We start from the raw sequence: 20,886 nt of genomic DNA on the forward strand, positions 1-20,886 counted from the left end.
CCACAGTGTCGCTAAAGTTAAAAAGACAACCCTTAGTTGACGTTAACTTTCATTTTAACTGTCACCATAGCTGAATACATAGCACATTAACCTGGTTTTATTTTGATTTTGTCAGACAGTGTCATAGTAATAACAATAAGGATTTTTCACCACAGTGCAGTGTAGTGTGCAGTGTTTACCTGCCATGATTAATACCTGTTGCATAGTTGCTCAGTTGTCTGAACAGGAACAAAACAAAACAGAAAAATATTTAAAAATACAACTGAATCAGTTGTTCAATGTTAGTGGGAAGCCAAATCAAGCTCGTAGTGCCACAATCAGTTGAGTTACACAACATCTATATTATTATTTAAGATTAAAAAAAGGTCTACAAAAGTTCCGAAGAAGCCTTTCACATGTGCACATTAAATACACCAAATGTGCAAATGATCTCTTCATTTTAGCCAAAGACTAATAAGCTTTTACTGTAACTGGCTATATGCTTTAAGTTGGCTTTTAGGCATATATGATCACTCAAATGTTTCTTCTTCTTATGTTACCAGAAACCAAAACATAAGATCAAAATGTAACTTCCTCTCTCTTTATCCGGACAGAGTGAGTGCTCTGTCCTGAAAACTGGATTTGTCGTGACTGAACCTGCTATGTTTCTTTAAAATCCCCACCACCCACTTAGAATGCGATATTTAGGTCAGGTGAATGTCCACTTTGCTGCATGTAATTCTGGGTAATCAAGTCTTTAAGAACCAAAAAAGGAAATACGGTCATCTCGTACTGCCACTTGAGGCTGCCATGTCCATTTGTCCAACCAAAAAGCTATCTTCTTGTCTCCATGCAATCATGCATGACATCATGTCACTAAATAATAGGTCACATTCTTGGCTCATGCCCATATCCATATTTGGGTCAGGCTTCACTATTCAGAGTAAGTCAACATGGTCCTCATGCATGTCACAGACAGATTACTGGGGATTTAGGCTGTTTATGCTACAGTATGCTGGTGGTCAAAAGGTTAAGAGTGTGAGTGCAGCATGACTGCAGGATAGCAAGTGGACAAGCTTCGCCTGTGTGTGTGTGTCTGTGTGTGTGCATGTATGCCTGTGTGTGTGGATGTGTGCGTGACAGGGAGAGAAAGAAACAGTATGATACATTATACAAACATTTCAATGGTGTAAAATTTAATTTGAAATCCTACTTTGGATTCAATCTTAATAAAACACTCAAGTGTCTTGCGGCCCATTTAGTGTCCCATTGCTCCCATACCTACCCCAAATTCACTCTGTCTTTGTCACTTGCTCATGTTCTCAGAAACACACTCACTCATGTGCACACATGCACACACAAAAGGGTCTTATGAGGCTCCTGTGTGTCTGAAGTGTTGTTTTTATATTGCAGCCATATTTCATTTTGGCCTAGTTTCTTTAAATTGCCTATGGGCTTTTGTATGGGGAGAGGAACCATCACATTTATATATGAGATTGAAGGAAGAGAAAGAGAGGTGGGAGAGTTGTTTATGTTCTTATTCATTTTCTTTGCCTCCTTCTTACTGGCCTTTTTCCTATTGTGTTTCATTTCTTCCAGTTTTTTTTTCTGTTCCTCTATTTCATGTGTCCTCAACATAACCCCCCCCCCCCCCACCCCCTATCTCTCTCTCTTTCTCTCTTCTCTGCCTGTATCTGCCAGAGTATGTGCTACTGTGCAAGGTGAGTTTACAGTAATTGCTGTTAGGCCTCACAGGTGAAGTGAGGAATGATGCATTGAAACAGAGGCGCAAAGAGGAGCTAAAGCAGGGAAAGAGGAGATGGGGTGCACTCCCTGGTCTCCCAGTCTATTGAAGGTCTTTTAAACAGGACAACCAAGTTCAATTTAAAAAAAAAAAAAAAACAACGACAACAACCTCCCACACAACAAAAAAACCCAAAACAAAACAAAACAACAACAACAACAAAAAAAGCCAAACAGAAAACAATGTTTCCACTTCTGTATATTTCAATATTTATATTTCATTAAATGTCTTTTTTTTGCTTCTCTTCATCACAACACTTAAGTTGTGCAGAAAGTGAGAAATTGCTTTCTCCTCAACAATTTATTTGCTTTCCTGCTGTTGCATCACAAATTTCAAAATGTTTAATGTGACTTTTGTGCTGTAACAAATGGTAACTCACTGGGAACATAGATCATGTCAGCTAGTGTGCATGTGTGTGTGTGTGTGTGTGTGTGTGTGAGACAGCGAGATGGAAAGACAGATTATATTCATTTTTATTCATTTTGATGATGACACACTCACTTTTTATTGGTTTTATTGAGAGGCAAAAAAAGCCATTTACACAAACACAAAGGTCTGCACACACAAGTACACTGGCACAGTATGTCCCCAACACCCACACTTGCTCAGACATTCACAGACATAATGCCTCTTGCTGCTGATTTTCAATTTGTTGCAGCAAAAAAAAAAAAACTCATTTTAAAATCACTTTGGCCTGACACAGTTGACGCTTATTTGCATACAGACTGTATTGTATGTTTCTGCATGTTATGTGCGCTCCTGTTTACTTGTGAGTGTGTGTGTGTGTAATGCAGTATTTTCAATGCATGTTTATTCAAATCATGCAACCAATTTAAGACAACATACATCCCCAGTGCAATCTAGACACCAGCAAAAAACAGACAACTGGTGAATGCAAATCAAAGTACAGTTATACAGCTGTGAAATTTAAATGAAGCTGTAATAATTTGCAATCTTTTAAACTTCTAACAAAATTCACTGAAGCCATAAATTGTCACATGCTCCTGACACCTGACACATCAAGTATAGTTAGTTCCGTGTGTGTGTGTGTGTGTCTGTGTGTTTATGCATGACAGTCAACTTTTATTCATAGCAGTTTGGTTTGTATTATTGAGATTTGTGCTTAGCTGCTCAGCAACTCACCAGTGAAAACAAGTGGTACTGAAGTGGCACTAATGACTATAATTGCAGATGCATTGATAATTTTTTAAATATATATTTTTTTGTGCATTGGCAGAGACGCCAGACCATCAACAGCTCAACAATAAATTAAATGAGTAAATGACTAAACATCACAAATGTTTATAAAGATGATTTAACCTGATAGTACTCAACTAAGGTCAGACAGTCAAGAGAGCACAAGGAGGCCAACTTCCCTTTTTAACTTTCAGTTTACGATTCCTGCCAAATGCCAAGACAGTGGTTCAGGACTGGTGTGAGTCTGTCAAATGGTAGAGGCCAAAGGAGGGGAAAGGTGAGGCAAGAATGGTGTGGGTGGTGGTGATGACCCACATCTGTTGAGTTTATATCATCCATTTAATCTTTTCTTGTTGTAGGCAAAGAGGCATTTAGTACGTGTTGTGCCTTGTTGGTTGCTGCTGCCACAGTGCATTATAGTGGTGACTTGATCCTCCTGACCTAATGGCACATTAGTTTACCAGTAGGGTACGCCACAATGAGCGTATTGCTATGATTCTCTCAAGTGTTGTTTGCATGTCATAAATAGAGATGGGGTGTGCGGTGAGATGTCTTACTTAGTGAAAATAGTGAAAAAAGCGAAAGTGAGAAAAAAATAAATAAGCAAGGCAGGAATCATTATTGAAGCACAAATGGCAGAAAATGTGGTCCATGATAACTGTGTGTCATCAATCACTGATGCCACAGCAGGTACTTACTACAAAACCCCTGCTATGACATTATACGCAGGGCCAAAGTTAGGACCGGAATATTTCAGCACCAAGAAAGCAGAAATAGAGTAAATGTTGTTTTATAAGCTGGTGTCATTCCCAGGGCATCAAATACTGCCAGCTGCACATCCCTTGGTATTTCTTCCAATAGAATGAGAAGTGAAGAAAAAGAACTGAATGAGACCAACCGGGATTTATATACATGTACAATGAAACACATCTATGTCAATATCAGATGATTAGAACAAATCCACAATGTATAATACAAAGTGCAAATATCATCAGAGGGGAGGACATCAAGGTTCAGTGGAGTATCACAAGACACAAGGAAATAAAGTGACATTTCATGTTAAGCACAGGTTAGAAAGACTTTCTAGTGTGCAGGCTGTATGTGTTGGCCAAAGATACTGGATGAGACAGCAAAGCTTGTGACAAAGCATTTCTATCGGTAAACAAGGATGAAGACTTGTTGGGATTTATCCCTTGTTTGTTGTTGTTTACAGAAGCTAATGTTGGATACATACAGGTGGTGGAAGTGCTGCAACGATTTGCACATTAAAAATTAAATTAGCTAAAAATTAAAAGCACATTTCTCTGTGCCAGTCTCCTGCTCCTCTGCACTTTTCTAATCACACACAGAGCTGATCTTTATAATAACATCTTGAATTTATAACATATAGCCTTCTATGTGTTCCTGGAGAAGAGGGACATTGCTTTTTCTTCAACAATTGCCTTAAAATGACCATCACTTTGTGTGCTAATCTGTGAGGAGGGACTGTTGCACTGGGGGCTGAGCTTCACATCAGGTTATGCTCTATGTGAGCAGCTGACCTGGTTAACATAGGAGCTGAAAAGAGTTACTGGCGCTTCTGCCCATATATCCCCATGGTAATAGCTGGGGTATGCTCAAAAAGGATTTCTTAATACAATGTGTCATCTAAATATGTTGGAAGACAAAAATGTTTATCTTTTACAAACAGCCACACTCAAAGGGTGAAAAGCTGACTTTCATAGAGAGCAGTGAAATGCAATGTTTGTCTAAATATGGGGGTAATGATATCCACTTTCAGACAGTCTCTCTTGGAGGCCAGCATTGTAGCATTGTACTTATCTGTACAAATGGAAAGTAAAGGAATTAATTGTCTAAAGACTGTAAAGAGAATCGGTCAGAAATGTTGAAAACTGACTGACTTGAGGTGATCTGATTTTGTGTTTTTATTGCACATTAAAGTAGCAGTCAATACATAGCACAGTCAATACTACTCGCAGGTAATACATTACACTCTGATTACACTAAATGGCAAATATTGTACACAAAAGAATGTCAAACAGAATGACGTGAACACACTTGCAATGGTTTTGGCACTGCAAACATCCGACTTAATCTACAACAACCATGATTTTCTTCTTCTTTAGATAAATACATTCCTTTTGAAGAATGAAAGTCATTGCATTTTTTCTTCACTTGTGTGTACCCTCTTAATTATTTTCTAATTGATGAATTTCATTTCTTCCAGCCTTATGTTTTGAACCTTTTTTATTTTTTAATTTCTACAGTACTAATCTAGTGATGCTAATGATTTTCCAGCTTTGTAAGGGACACAGTAAATTATGACAGATGAGATATATCAGTGTATTATGTATCTGTGTGTGTGTGTGTGTGTGTAAGGAAGGCAGATTATATGTGTTTCTGTGCATATGTACAGTATGTCTGTTTAAAACTTGCATAATTTATATAATTGTATCATTCAGTGTGTGTGTGTGTGTGTAAAGTTAATTGTGTGTCTTTTCCCTACAACAGGGCTGACCAGCTGGCACTGTGGTGCAGCTGGCTAAAGCTGGTCACTCAGCACAACTCATTAATTTGACCAGAGAAGGATCTGGGCTCACCAGTAACAGCCGAAGGTTCATCTGCACAGAGGTAAGTGCAGGGGAAGAAAAGGATATAAAGAGAGGGAATAAGAAAATAAATAAAAGGGAGAGAGTGGGATTATAAAGGTGTGGGAGAGCAGGGGCAAGGAGACAAGGAGGGGTTGGGGTAAAGCATATGATAGGGATACAAACATTTTTTTTTCTTTTGTGAGATTCAGTTTATAAAACTACATAGTGCATAATGGAGAAATACAATGCTGAATAATGAAAGGAAATGTCACTGTGAGGAGTTTTCCCAGTGGTTAATAGTAGAAGTTGATCATAGCAGGGCTGTCAATCACTGGGATCCACACTGTACTGATTGTGTTCAAAAGAGGAGGATGTAAGGAAAGTTCTGTAAGCACAGACAGAGACCTCTGTGGGCCCTGATGCTCCTGCACTGCTCACTGAACAGGAAGAAGGGTAGTTGACAGTGGTTTCACAGTCCCAATGCATTCTGGTGGTTTGTCTCAATTTGGTGTTGTTGTGCTGTTGTTGGAAATTTTAGTACTTGAATACATGATCATGTTAGGGGTAGAACCCTTAGAGTCCAGTAGAGGGTCAGTCTTTGCTTATAGAAGTAAAGTTACAATGTCTTAACCTTTTGTTTCCTTGCACAAATAATGCCGATTCTGTGTATAGGTGTCAACTGAGACACCTTGCACAAGTAGACATCCCATTTCTATCTATGCACTGACTTTTTTACAGTACATTTAGACAAATTTTACTTTGACTAAAATTTCTTCGAAGTAATAGTACTTTTACTTGAGTATAACATTTGAGCATTCTTTCAATCCCTGAATACAAGGTTTGAGTGCTTCCACCTCTAGTCTTATTTATCACTAAATATCAACATTTTTAAAATGATTATTTTCTATAATATCTGCTACAGTAAGGTTATCATAAGGACATGGAAACTGTCCAGTATGACTAGGCCAGGTGGTACATTATTTATATCAAGATTATTTATGCCTTTACTTCAGAAACCACCATTTGCATGACCACAAGGTTGCTTGAACCAGTGGAGTAGTTTTGTAGTGAGAATAGTCTGTCAAAGAAGAGGCTGGAGAGGGAAGGTGGCACTGAGGAGCATTTTGTGTCATAGTGACATAGGAAGTACATTGTGCACACAAGATAAGATATTTAGATAAGATTAACACTAGTATTGTTTTTTTGTATTACTTCCCATTGCAGCACGTTGAATGCGCGTACATGCACGCACAAACTTACAGTCATCCTTTCTAAGCATTTTCTGTGAGTGTGCATTTGTTAAGTCATTTGTAACTCCCCCTGTATTAGCAAGAATGTGGAGTGAGAATCACAAGGGGAATGCCTGTCTTGCAGTGACAGCACTTTTCAGCACAATAAAAGCTCTGTGCGAGATGCCAAAAATGCATAGCTGCATAATGTGTCTTCATTTGAAACTTGTGAGAAATGTATATAAAGAACGGAAATATGGGAGGGGGGCGTCTTTCTGGTGCAAATGAGGATTTTACGTTTTCTCCTTGTGAACGAAGGACAACTCCATGCAGTTCTGCATGGACTGACAGCAATTAAATTCACTGGCTGGCTCTGTGCTTCTTACATTAAATCATATTATTGGTCTTTGTCACCTTCCTGTGACACAAGGGGAAACATTAGGTACAACACATACATATGCAATCTATATTCTTCAACTGAATGGATGTGTTTTCTTGTTGAGTGTATTGCTAGTGTTAAAAACATTGACACATACATATGAGTACATATTTGATTAATTAATTTTAAATTCATGACTGCTTCAGTTCAGACTAAAACTTTATCCTCTTACTGGCTGCACAACCTCTGAAAGTCATTTTATGTTTAGACTAATATTGACTCTGTTGCTATAATTATGTTGGATTTTTCAGAAAGACTTACCTTGTCACAAATAAAGCTATCAATAAGGTAACCTTGCAGTGTTCAGTCACTCCAAAAATAAATTCTGCTTAAATCAATGGAAATTGAAACTCCTGAAGTCCTCCTTTTGATATGTTTAGAATAATTATGCACTGCCAGATCCTAAACAGTACTGAAAGAGACAGAGTCTGTCTGAGACAGAGAGAATGAGCTGATTTACATTCAAATTATCTACATTGTATGTTCCCCTTTATGTGAATCATCGCTGTATTGTGGTTGAGGACTTTCTATGTCCTTGTGACCATGTGGGGTTTGTTGTCAGTGCAACTATTCCTGAAAGAGTCTCCAAAGAGAAACTGGAAGGCAAGAGGCCAGAATAAGAGCAATTCATAGACTCTTGATGAATAGGTTTCAGCGGGAAAGAATGGCTTCACCAGGCCCTCAGGGAGCTCACAGTCATATTCATGTTGGCTCACCACCAGCCAGGAGAAGATGTTGGCCTTGTAAGAATAACCCTGGGATTTGTAAGATGGGAGGGGGAATGATCTGACACAAGATAGAGACAGAATTGGATCTTGATAATTATTGTATTATTATCATTATTATTAATATTGTTGTTGTTGTTAATTTAATTGTATTTATGTATATAGTGCCAAATCACAACAACAGTTATCTCATGGCACTGCCCAATTAGAGCAGGTCTACACCAAACTCTTTAATTTGATTTTTAGAGCAACCCAGCAAACCCCCCATGAGCAAGCACTTGGCGACAATGGCGAGGAAAAACTTCCTTTTAGAAGGCAGAAACCTCGGAGCAGACCCCGGCTTAATGCCGGCAGCCATCTGCCTTTGCTGATTGGGCTGAGAGAGAGCGACAGAGAGAAAGAAAGAGAGCGAGGGCAAAAGAGTGTGAGATGCGTAACAACAGTGATAACAACATATTACTGGAATCACAATGACAGTATTAACAATAATGATGTTGATAGTAGTAGTAGAAGTAATAGTAGTAATAATAATAATACAGAAAGGTGGTAATAACAGTCATCGGTGTCAAGCAGGACCACAGAAGGAGGTCCAGGCACAATCCATGGGAACCTGAGAGACAAGAAAACACAAAGACTCAGAGGAAGAAATCAAGTTAGTGACATGGATTGATGGGACATGAATATGTGTGGAAGGAGAGTTGAAGGAGGAGAGAGAAGCTCAGTGCATCATGGGAGATCAGGTTTTAAGTCTACTCTTGAATGTGGAGAAGGGTGTCTGTCTCCTGGACTGAAGCCAGAAGATGATTCTATAGGAAGGAAGTTTGATAAAGGCTCTGGTTCCTGTTCTACTTTTGCTGACTCTAGGACCACAAGTAACCCTGCATTCTGGGAGTGTAGAGTTCTGGTTGGGCACTAAGGTACTATGTGCTCTTTGAGATAAGATGGCGCTTGACCATTTAGGGCTTTGTGTGTGAGGAGGAGTATTTTAAAGTCTATTCTGAATTTTACAGGCTGCTAATGTAGAGAAGCAAATACAGGTGAAATAAAAAACATGAGTTTTTGTCAGTACATGTGCAGCATTCTGAATCATTTGGAGAGTCTTCATGGACTTGGGGCAGCCTGATAACAGGGAGTTGCAATAGTCCAGCCTAGAGGTAATACATGCATAGATTAGTTTTTCTGCATCTTTTGGAGACAGAGTGTGCCTAATTTCTGCAATGTTGCGAAGGTGAAAAAGACAGTCCTTGAAATTTGAGCTATGTGTGAATTAAAGGACATATCCTGATAAAAAAAATAACTCCCAGATTTCTTACAGTGGGGCAACAAATTAATGCCATCCAAGGTAGCTATATCACTAAATAATTTGTTCCTAAGATGTTTAGGGCCCAGTACAATAACTTTAGTTTTGTCTGAGTTTAGAAATAGAAAACTGTAGGTCATCCAGGTTTTAATGTCTTCAAGGCATGCTTGAATACAGTGAAAATGTATTCAGTGTTTCCTAATAATGTCACCAATAGGGAGCATATATGGGGTGAATAATACTGGTCCGAGTACGGAACCTTGGAGGACTCTATGACTGACTTTTGTATATAAGGAGGATTCATCATTAACATGAACAATCCTCCTTATATACAAAAGTTAGTCATAGAGTACTGTACTCGGACCAGTATTATTTACCCCATATATGCTCAACAGCATCAAATGCAGCCCTTGGGTCTAACAATATGAGTACAGAGACAAGACCCTCATCTGATGCAAGTGAAAGATCATTTGTGACTTTGACCAATGCTCTCAAGTCAAGTAAACTATTATTATGCAGGAAGTCGCCCGTTATTTGCGACAGATTTGTCATGTCTAGTAGGGAAACGCTAAGTAGGGGTAAAACTTTGAGCAGCTTAGTTGGGATGGGATCTAAGAGGCATGTTGTTGGTTTCGATGAAGAGATCACTGAATTTAGTTGATGAAGGTCGATGTGAGGAAAGCAATCAAGATAACTGTGTGGTCCTACAGCTGTTTCCAGTGCTTCTGCATTTGAAGATAGGTCAGTACCAGGTGAGGTTAAGGTGCTGAATTTTATCTCTAATGAGTAAAATTTTATCATTAAAAAAAACAAAAACATAAAATCAATACTCCTAAGGGTTACAGGTATATGAGGCTTAATAGCGCTATGACTCTCTGCCAGCCTGGCTACAGTGCTGAATAGAAACCTGGGGTTATTCTTATTTTCTTCAATTAATGCTGAGCAATAGGCTGCTATAGTATTCCATAGGACCCTTTTGTATGATTTGAGACTGTTATGCCAGATCAGGTGAAATTCTTCTAGTTTGGTGGAATGCCATTTCCTTTCGAGTTTTTATGTATTTTGCTTCAGTTGTCCGAAGTCAATTAGCTGATGTTGAAGTCCATCCCAGAGGACTGCACAGGTGACTCTAAATCCCATGAACCCTCATAATTACTCATAATTTCAACTCAGATTTATCTGTTGTTATGGTTAGGGCATTGGCTCACCAACAAGTATATCAAAGTCATTGATCTTCTTACTCAAATGAAGAAACATCAGAACATCTTAAACTCAAAACTAAATTGTTTGTCATGACTAGACATTATAAACAACATGAAAAGTATTGCTTTACTGATAAGAAAAACAAACCATACCAAAATACATAGCAAAATGACCACAAGAGAACAGTCATGACAACTATCAACCATGACTGGATATTGAACAGTATAAATGCCATGTATAATCAGTATTAGATGTCCATTTTCTTGCACAGTCAATTACAAAAATAATAATTGCTTTAGAAGTCCATTCATCTCACTTCCATTGACTGATTAACTCACACATTTAAGCTTTCACAATCTGAAGCATTTACGAACAACTACACAGTACACATTCATATACGATGGAATTTGCACACACTGCACAGTACTACCACTGCACTACTACACACTACATCACACGACTTCCATCATGCCACATGGCTCTGTCCATCTGTTCAAACACTCAAAAATATAACATCCAACTGGACAAATATTATATATAAACTATGCTATACTCTTGGTGAACTTAGCCAAGAACAACAAACTTTGATCATCTCAACAAACTAAGAAAACTGTTCTACTCACCTGGAAAAGCAGACATAACCTCTCAATATCCCACTGGCTTAACCTACAATCCTGAGCACTTAATGATGTAAAGACTGAAGGGAGTAACAAAGCATCAGCCAGACTGCTTCACATAGGGTCCCATTTATTAATTGTGTAATGCACCTCATTATCCTATAAATGTATACATGCCAATACTCACTCACTCACTCACTCTTTCACTAACCCACTCAGTCACTTATAATCATGCCATGTGGGGCTGTGGTAGTCTCAAGGGTCACCCTGCTCTGCATCCTGCCCAAATGAATTCTGGGCAGTAGTGAATTAAAAATACATATAAACATATCTCCCTGTTCCAATAGGACAGTCTCAAGAATTTGTGATGTTTGGTTCATTGTATGTGCAATTATTATTATTCTTGTTATAATTATTATTGCTGTCCTTTTGTTTATTTTGCATAGTTTGTTTGAAGTTTCCTCCACTTGAATGTACCTTGTGCACATTGCACGCATTGTTGCTTGTAAATCTTTTTACAGCCAGCTATTCCTTGTTATTTTATCTCTCTATCTTGCACCCATAAAAAACTTATGTCATTAGTGCAGAGCCAGATACCAGGAATCTACAACGTTGTTTTATACACATACAAACAGAATCAGCTGTGCGACCAAAGTCTATCGTGACTGGAGTTTGTCAGAGTGAGACAAGCTGGGTGCATATGGGGACATTTCAGTGCCACTGTGTCATATTTTTCCAAGAAGCAGAAGAGATGCAACGGTTGCTAGATTATAGTGGTGTCTGTAGTTGACATGGGCTTTGCAAGAGACTCAGCCTAATAGTAATGATGTGGATTACTTGTCAATACTATATGTTCAAACATTGCATATGGTCCTGATCACTGAATAGAAACAGAAACAGTGTGAACATAAAGCTGCCCAAAAGGATGTTCTTTAGTAAACTGTCCAAGTTTATCATTCTGAACTGAGTGAAGAGTGCAGATATTCAGTGGTGGAGTAAAACACCTGCTTATTTGCAGTTGCATTATTCTCATGTTGGGTTATGCTAACTTTACAGGAAGTCAAGGTCAAACCCACAGAGCACACCTACTGTGTTGTATAACTGACTTTTGGTGTTCTTTCTACATTTAAATACTTTTGTCTATACTGTATGCTATGTGTGCTACATCTACAACCACCCAACATGTGTCAAAGAAGCTCCAGACTGATAAATTATGTGATATGCTAAACACACAGAATGAGCTACCATGCAGAAGTTTTTCCTCACATATCACCAGTATTAACCATATATTCAACTCAGGAGTTTTATTTCATTGTTCAGCATTATGTGTCTGCTGCTGTGCATATTTTTGCGCTTCTCCATGCAGGTGTGTGTGTGTGTGTGTGTGTGTGTATGTATGTGTGTGTGTGTGTGTGTGTGTGTGTATGAGAGAGAGAAAGAGGTAGTTACAGATCAGAGGAAAACCCTCAATAGTTCAATTACACAGGCTTGTATGACCTAGGGGGACTGCTTGATAGGTCTATTAGCTCATAGTCAGGGTACCAATGCTGCCAATGGGACCTATACACACACTTTAATACAGACACACACACACACACATACACTTACACACACCCACACACACACACACACACGTGTTCAGCCCTGTGGCCCCAAACACACAGTCAGTCTGGCTGCTTTGTGGGTACAGACTTTTCTTTACACATTCTTTCATCCCAAATGCCAGTCCTTTACCCACAGAAGCTCCTCCACTGAATCACTTTATATTCCTTAAGTTTTCTTTCCCCCTGACCTCCCTCATTGTTCCCTGACCATATTTTGTAACTGTAACGATTATCTGCTATCAGTTATGCTATCAGTTATGCGGTGAAACATTGTCAACTGTTAGTAAACACTTCCTTAAGTGAAGCTTTTTCATTTATTCACTTGCTACCAAAACTGGTGAGTAAATCACTGTCCAAGTATAGAATCATGAAAAATAGGGATTGTTCAGTAAAGTTAAAATCGAAAATTAAATGGAAATTATTCACATTATATTATTATTATAAATATTATATGGAAATTATACAGGACCCATCATCAAGACATAGTATGCCGAAATTTCAAAAAAACAAAAGCATAAGTAATCCCTCTCAGTTATTATTTATGACCCACTTTAAGTGTGTGACAGTGTCCGAGACCCTGTCCTCTGTCTCTGTATTTTCTTAATATTTGCTGTGATCGGGACATTTCTGGACATTAATCTACGGGTAGCGGTGTGTAGTGCCCAGATAATATCAGCACAAGGTCAAGACTATAAAACATAGTGACAACGTTACATAGCTGTCTTTGTCTCTGTCCTCTTTTCTGACTCTGTGAGCTTCAGGTCAGAGTTGAACCACACATGCACACACACTGTGTTTCGTTGCATTGTACATGTGTAATGACAATAAAGTTGAATCTAATCTAAAAAAAAAAAAAAAACACAGATCAGAGAGGTAAACAGTGGACAAAGTCCAGCAATGTGGCAACCTTCCTGCAGGGTTGTGTGGAGGTGTGAGTGTGTACTTGAACTTTAGAATGTAACCACTATGAAAAAAGAGAAAAAGAAAGGCAATAACATTTTATTTTTCATGGTGTGGGATTTTAGTCATTTCCTGTTTGACTTTGTAGCTCACTTCCTCATGTGTCATGTTTGATTTACATTTCGTGTCCAAGTCTTTTCCCCTCCTTTTGAATTGCCCTTACGAGTTTCTTGTTCGCTTTCCCTCCCTTTGTCCTTTGCATCTTGTGTAATACATGACGTATTCCAGCCTTTATCACAGAGTTGAAGTAAATCTCTTTTTTTTATTTTTCAAAAATCTGCCTGGGGAATCGTGGTGGTACAGTGGTTAGCACTGTCGGCTCATAGCAAGAGGGTTCCAGAGGGCCCTTTTGCGTGGAGTTTGCATGTTCTTCCTGTGTCTGCGTGGGTTTTCTCCAGGTTTCCTCCCACAATACCAAAAAACATGCACAGTAGATTAATTGGCTAATCTACATTGCCCCTAGGTGTTAGTGTGAGAGTGTGTGGTTTTCTGTCTTTGTGTGTCAGCCCTGCGATTGACTGGCGACCAGTCCAGGGTGTACCCCGCCTCTCACCAGTAGTCAGCTGGGATAGACTCCAGCCTCCCCCCCCCGCGACCCTGACAGATAAGCGGTGTAGAAAATGAATGAATGAATGTCTGTCTGTTTTTTGGATTTTGTCTGTACTTCAGGCAAGCCTTTTTGTATCTTCATTAAGCTTCTGAACTTCATAATCTCTCCGTATGTGAGTCTTCACAGCATTTTCATTTCACAAGCGTGACAGAATTTCCCTGATTCACGCCTTTTTTCACTTGATAGCTTGCCTCACAGTCTAGTAGAGCTGAGGAGGAGAGGCCAAATTTGAATGAATGTTTGTCAAAGAGCAACCAGTAATTGCAGAAGGTTTTTTTTTTTTTTGGCAAATGTAGTAAAAAGCCATGTGTACTGTACAGCAGCCACTTTACAGAATTAATATTGTCCAGTTACAGTCCTCTCTGTGCAGGCACCCTGACCAACCACTAGCTATGACGAATTGACAAACCCTCTTCCATCCTAGACCAATCTTGACCACATCAGTGATCCAGATTTACAAAAACCTCCCTTACACACACACACTGAGTTTTGTATTTAAAATACATTTCAAATGTACTTGATTTTTCTAGATGCAAAATCTATTATCAAATGCCAATGCATGTTTAAGTGTTTTGTATAGTTTGTAATCACCTAACTTATATTTAAAGCCAGATTAAAAAAAATGTTTTGTTCAGCAAATCAATGACCACTTCAGATAAGCTCATAATAAAACTCCTGTTGTGTGTTAGTGTGCATTAGTCTGTGTGCCTGCATTTGTGTGAGGAAGACACACACTGTGGCCAGACAGCACACACACTGCGACAGACACAGGGACACAGCCACAGGAGTATTTTGCATGTCATTGATATTCCACTTAGCTGTAGAGACAGCAGCATCCGTTGCCCACTATGGTAAATACACAACAGAGCAATTAGCTGATAACAATAATTTTTGAAATGTTGCCATTTAGCAGGATATGATCCCTCTGGACTTATGTCACATTTGTAAAATAAGCAAAGGGTTGGGGGAAAAAAACAGTGACTCCATTGGATTTTCATATAATTTTCATATAATTTTTTTCATAATAATTTTAGTAGCTTAAATTATGTGCATGCTCTGATAAGTATTTGGCTTACAGCATCTCGCAAATGGCCATTCTCAGTCGAAGACAGGTTAGCAAGTTCTCAGTTTTAGACAGTGTCCAATGTCATACATGGAGTATTCTCAGGGGATCGAAATGAGCATGCTGTTTTCACAACTCAAGTGCTTATTGTATACTTCTGCAAAGAACATTTCACCACTTTTTTTTGGTGAAACAGACCCCCCTCCCCCAAGTGATGAAGTCCACTGCTGAGATCACTGGTGTTGAGTTTACACCTCCTGGCTCTCACCACCAAAACTGCCTGTTAGAGGGTGCCTACAAACTTCAAGTCAGTGTTCTCTGCCGAAAACCTAACAAGCTCTGGGAATATGTGGACACAGAGTGGCAACAGCCTCTCTGTGTCACAGCCCATATCTGCAGGTTACAAACCTCACTAGATCTGAGGGGAACACTGTTGTCCATTGCCAAGGCACTGCTCAACTTGATGACGTGCAAACTACTTGGTACCTGGTTCTGTTAAGTGATTGGGGAATAAGGGACCTTCTCCCCGCAAAGGACAAATAGTTGGTGTAATGTTACATACTGGACTGTGCCATAAGTCTTTGGATGGGGGTAGCCAACAGTCTAGTATTGCTTCTACATCAACTGCAATTATATACTGTATGAGACTTCCATGTAAATCTATTTCAGTGTCCCACGTATGTGGAAAGTTAATAACCTGAATGGGCACCTGACATGAGGTGCAAGAGGGACAAGGACCATCTTATAGTTTTGCCACTGACCGGTTTATTTGATCACTCCTATTGCAATAGTTTGAACCCTTTAAACCTTTATTCTATTTAAAATAGACTGTAATTGATTGTCTCATTCTAACCTTCAAATTTTGCAGTGGTAAAGTGTGCAGTTGAGATGTTCTTGCTGTGAGGTTATAAGAAAAAGTGGTTGGTTGACCTGTCACACTAGCTGCATGAATCTCAGTCTCTCAGCAGTATAGGCAGTTAGAATGTAAATCCCCTTTTAGATGGTAGAGTCTGTTTAAAATCAAAAGTCATATCCTATTCAGCCTGATGTAAAGACATGTCTCAAACTGTCATTTGCAGTCATTCTAAATAAGACTTCTTAACCTTAAGCAACCTGGATGGAACATCGGTTGGATGTTGGGTGAACAGACATTTGATAATAGAGATGGAAAATCAATTAAATTAGAGTTAGGCATTTTAACATTCAGTATTCATGTATGAAAGGGGTGGATTTTTATTTTTATTAGTCAAGGCCTCTTGAGAAGGCCAAAAATGCAACACACGTAGTTGAGTACGTCATAGGCTGATTACTAAATGCAGAATCAGAGTTACAATGTGTAACTATGATTTTATTTGTTCATGAAAGGGTGCATCGTGTATCATCAATAAATATGTAACAAGTTTATATAATTAAAAGATATTTTCATCCAGTGGTCCTTAAAACAGGGATAAAAGCACTAGTCCCTGAGCTGATAAACTACTGAACCAATTCAGTCAGTTTCCTGTTTCCATTACTCCAACTCTGTGACTCTTTCTCTGTTGATGCAGCAGTGTTGTATGACGTGATTTGTCTGCAGACTGACCAGTGACGCCAGTATCCCTCCTGTGTCTTCTCCTTTCTCTGCCTTTTGACATCTAGTTAGGCCTGACCTCATTGTGACCCCATGACATGACCCAGGCACAGCCACCAACGGCATACGACTCACATCATTACTAATGGATGTAACCCAAAATAAAAACTCATTTGGAGAGGCTAATTCTTCCCTGAGTGCTTTCTGGCACTATTGTTTTATGGGGTCAGCTAATCTGGCACATTCAGAGATGAGCAATTTTCCCATGCTCAGTCTGTGTCTAACTTAGAGAAGAGAGGGAACAAAGAAAGGGTCACAAAAGATCAAGTTATTTCTCGCGAGGTCACCAGGTCACTTGTTGACTTGTCAAATGCGAATCAGAGAATATCTGATGCATAAGGTAACTTACAGTAATGCCCCCTCACCACTTGAAAATGGTGACACAGTTCATGTTTCTTCATGTCATTCTTTTACTTTCAGTTTACATAAACTACAGTTTTCCGAATGTGAAAGACACCAATTCATTCAAATGTTCCCTTTCTCACGCATGTGGCTCAGTGAAGGAGAAAACTGTGTGTTATGTTAGGTTTTGTGTGTGTGGCAACCAGGAGACAGACAGACCAATTACCCTGCAGTGACACTTTAAGCCTGATCCCTCAGCAGATGGGTCACAGGGTGGTGGGCTAACCCAGGCTTGGTGTACACCAAGGGGGACATAGAGGTGCTCTTTGCACTCTTGTTCTGTCACTGAAGCCCAGTCTGGAACAACAAAGTCAGACACCCTGTCCTCTTAATCTGGTTTAGAGGGGACCAAGGGCATGTCAAACACAAGTTAACACATGACAAACCTGTAGATAGATAGATAGATACTTTATTTATCCTGAGGGAAATTCAAGGTCATATGTTCATAAACAAACATGGGTGAAGCTTTATAGATAGGTGTTATGCATCTGTATATGCAAAGATACACACACAGACATTGAACCACACATACATGGACAGATGTGCACAGATGTGTGTGCATGCACACATAAACACAGAACTCTTCGTGAGCAGCATACTAAAACCAGATGTTTCACATTACCGCTGCCTTATGTCCTTCAGCCATGTCCTCACTGATGCCCACTCCTCCATTCTTTCTGCCTCTCCTCATGTACCACTCCCTCTTTATCCCTTCATCCTCCTGTGTATTTTTTCTTTCAATTTCTTCATCCCCCCTTCTCTTCTCCTGAGACAGAAGGAAGAGGGACAAATGGAGAACAGAAACAATGGATCAAGGGGAGGATACAGTCTTTGGGATTTGCACGTATGCCAGTCTGCTTATCTTATGGTTTGTGCTGCACTGTGTGAGTGTTCCTATTTCTCAGTCTATCTGTGGGTGTGTTTGCTTTTGTTTGTTCCTGTCTGCCTTTACTCTTTGACATCACTTTGGGCAGACCAGCAAGCCTAAAGCAGCAACCTGCTGAGGCCTTGAGGCACTTCAAGCCAAACATAGAAACATGCAGAGCAACAAGGCAATCACGCACCATTTGTCCCTCTCTTCTAAACAAGGTTAGAGCTATTATAAATAAATAAATAAAAATAAAGACAAAGATTGATTGCAGCCCCGTGCCCACACAAAAGGGAATGGTTTACATTTTGTCCTTTTTTGATTGAATACAGTTGTGTTTCCATGCCAGGCATTTTCTTCTAGGTGAAAGTAGTGTACCAGATTGTAATTGACTATGTGGCCCTTAGCTCTCCCAAACAGAAGCAGTAATTGCTTCATCCCCTAAATGCTGCATTAATTTTTTGTCTTTTTTTTTTTTTTTATTAGGTAAAAAGTGGAGTTATTGACAGTGTGTGGCTGTGGCATACTATGGAAGCCACGCATCTGCCCCATTTTTGCTTCCAGTACAGCTCCAGCTAGTTTTTGACTAACTGCCCATGCACAAAAAATGGTTAGAAATTACAAAATTAAAATTACAATAATACATGTGGATTTGTACAGTCTACCTCCGACATCATCATCGTCTCCTTGTTCTCCTTTTTTGCTATAGGTTAAGATTATTTAACTAGCATTAATCACTGGATAACATTTTTATTGATCCACCCATCCTTCCACACATTTTCTATCAGTGTTTTTTTTTTCTGTTCAAAGCACACACTGGGCCATATGTATGTGCTGGTCTCCTTACACACACCCAACCTCTGTGCATGTTTTCAAACATCGGACAATGACCAGAGAACCGAGACTAACATGAGGATAACATGTGAACTCCCCCGCTTAATGAGATACTATATGTTATCACTCCGTAAATCAGGTCTGATATGATAGATCAGAAAGTGCCAAAGAGAAGTCACTCTGTCTTTAAATCAACACATTCAGTCAAATGCACACACACACCAAAACACTGCAATCAGCGAACGCATCAGGCATCCCTGCCGATCTTCTAAATAAACAGAATCTGTCTGCATTGAGCTGATACTATAATTAGCTGCCTAATCATAATCATTGTTACATTTCTCTCATTCACTTCCTGTGCAGGGGGAAATCTCAGTCCAATTTACGTCATTAAAGTAATTGCCCAACACTTGCTAATGCACCAGCTAATGCCAACTTATGCCAATCTATCCTTCCTGCTAGCTCTCATTTGCCATGATTAGCCACTGATGCTAACAGAGAAAGACAGTGGGAGACACATCATACAGGCTCATGCACTAAAAGTACGCTGTGACAGACAGACAAGCACACATGTGATATCTTTTTGTGTGTGAGTGTGTTTGAAAGAAAAAAGAAAGAGAGAGAGAGAGCCATGTTCAAGTTTATGAATGAATGGAGTGGATCCTATAACTCATCACTGAAGTAGAACAGAAAATGTTACATTCCACACACTCTTCTTCCTTGTGAAAACCTACTGCCTACATTACCCAGAATGCAACTCAACTGCTGACAGTTTGGCCAAAGATCTCCGTGCCTTACGGTAGTAGTAGCTATTACTGTATAACTAAATTGCTTAAACTCATATATTGTGAATCTATCCCCAATTTGCATTTACATTTACACTTCAAAGTGATTCATTTCTTTATTTTTATTTATCTTATCTTTTTATTTTTTATCTTTTTTATCTATATTGATTCAGTCATTCTGAATGCACAAGTAGTTTTGGTTTGTGTAAATAAAAAAAAAAAGTCTCATTTGGAAAAGAGGTCATTAAGTCTAATTTCATTAACACTTGCAAACAGAAAGTGTGATGATTTTAAAATGTGCTGCCAACGATTGAGTCATGCAGTCTTTATGGTGCTGTGAAGCATAAAGGGAGACTTATATCGGCCGCATCACACACCCATACATTCATAAAATACATCTGGGTATCTCATCGAGTGTACACAGTCACACATGCACACAGCTTTCTAAATGTGAATTTAATTTGAAAATATGGATATAAAATCTCCCACAGTTCAGTGATGTTTTCATTGTGTTTATACCTTTAACTAAAAACTAAAAAATGTCCCTTGATCAAGCAGCATCTTTTGTGTGTGAGTCTTTGTATCCCATTAGGTAGTAAAAACAAGTGACTTTATAACTCTGTACTCTGGACATGGTGTTGGGTTAATAAGAGTGCATGGGCATTCTCTGGGGTGGTGTCTGTCTCCTTGCGTCTTTCTGTTTAGAGGAAGACAGAAATGGGAGGGAGAATGAACAACATGGAAACCTGATAATGATATCTTGGGCAGGTCAGGGGAGCAACTTGGATGGAGCCCACTCTGAACCCTGAACATCTATTTGGAGGAACAAGTGCTCTGCTTGTGGTCAATTAACCTTGAGGGCTATTACTGTGTGTAGTCAGCTCGGACACACACACACACACACACATACATACAGAGAGAGAGAGAGAGAGACCCCTGGAACTAGGAAGTTAGGAAGAGTAATTTACTGAAGACAGACCTAACCCCTTTGCCCTTATGCTGTCATTCTGTTTAACAGCAGCTGACAGGGAAACACAAATTTACAC

The 20,886-nt window shown here is 39.2% G+C and overlaps 1 long non-coding RNA gene across 1 annotated transcript; it reads left to right on the top strand.

The window, feature by feature from the left end:
• The first annotated feature begins 5,490 nt into the window (after positions 1-5,490).
• LOC124059267 lies at positions 5,491-18,780 on the top strand. Its single transcript, XR_006843376.1, has 3 exons — positions 5,491-5,611; positions 18,129-18,197; positions 18,328-18,780. It is a non-coding gene; the product is annotated as an uncharacterized LOC124059267 (long non-coding RNA).
• The last annotated feature ends 2,106 nt before the right edge of the window (positions 18,781-20,886 follow it).

The sequence above is a fragment of the Scatophagus argus genome, chromosome 5 (genome assembly GCF_020382885.2).
Source record: "Scatophagus argus isolate fScaArg1 chromosome 5, fScaArg1.pri, whole genome shotgun sequence".
NCBI lineage: Eukaryota > Metazoa > Chordata > Actinopteri > Scatophagidae > Scatophagus > Scatophagus argus.